The sequence below is a fragment of the Mus pahari genome, chromosome 14 (assembly GCF_900095145.1).
Source record: "Mus pahari chromosome 14, PAHARI_EIJ_v1.1, whole genome shotgun sequence".
NCBI lineage: Eukaryota > Metazoa > Chordata > Mammalia > Rodentia > Muridae > Mus > Mus pahari.
Window position 1 is genome coordinate 64,921,055 of NC_034603.1, and position 1,156 is coordinate 64,922,210.

The following is a 1,156-nucleotide window of genomic DNA, read 5'->3' on the forward strand; positions in this document are numbered from 1 at the left end:
AAACAAACAAACAAACAAACAAAACAACAACAAAAAACTGTCTGGGAGTACTTAACGAAGGAAAGGAAAGGATAAAGATGATTGAGAAATTCATGAAACTGAAAACAATTAAGAAAAATCAATGAAACTACAAGCTGTTTCTTCGAACAAAAATCAATATAATGGATAAACTTCTAACCAGACTGACAGAATAAAAAGACATGGTACAAATTACCAATACTAAGGATGACACAGAACATCTATAGACCACACAGACACTAACACGGGGACATCAGTACAGACCACACATATGCTAACACGGGGACATCAGTACAGACCACACAGATACTCAGAGAATAATACCATAAGCATCTTTATGCCTTAAATCTCAGTAACTTAAAAGACAAACCTATTCTTAGGATTCAGACTACGATAATTTGCATAAGTAATAGCTTAAATATCTCTGCATCTACTAAAGAAGTTTTGTGTATAAAAACTTCCAACAGAGAAGATGCCAAGGGCAGATGGCTTCACTGGTAAATTCTACCAAATATTTCAAGGGGAAAATGTTTGGGGTTTTCTGTTTGTTTATTTTTTAAATTATACTCATGTATTGTGTATATGTTTTCTACAATGTGGATCACGGGGATTGAATTCAGGTCCTCAGGCTTGGTGGCAAATTCCTTTACCTACCAAGTAATTCTTTATTTCTTTGTATGTGTATTTGTTTGCTTGCTTGCTTCTGAGACAGGGTCTCTATGGAGTCCAAATCTGTGGTCTTCCTACCTTTTTCTTGGGTTCTGGGACTATAGGCATATGCCTGGCTTACTTTTCTAATTTTAAATAATTCATCTATTTATCAAAATTTATAGTATATTAGTTATAAAATGGTTGTCTTAGTCTGTTCTATCTCTATGAGGACACATCATGACCAAGGCAACTATTAAAAGAGAAAGCATTTAATTGGGGGACCGGCTTACAGTTTCAGAGGTTTAGTCCATTATCATCATGACAGGAGGCTTGGTGGCCTGCAGGCAGATACTGGAGAAGCAGCTGAGAATTACATCCTGATTCAGAGGCAGAGAGAGAGACTCTCTGCTGTGATAAATATTTTAAGGTCCCTAGGCAAGCTGAGAATGGTGGCACAGGCCTGTAATTTCAACACTTGGGAGGTAGA

The 1,156-nt window shown here is 36.7% G+C and overlaps 1 protein-coding gene across 4 annotated transcripts in view; it reads left to right on the plus strand.

The window, feature by feature from the left end:
* LOC110331711 (rho GTPase-activating protein 23) overlaps positions 1–1,156 on the plus strand; it is a 56,660-nt gene that overhangs the window by 47,156 nt on the left and 8,348 nt on the right. The window lies entirely within an intron of this gene.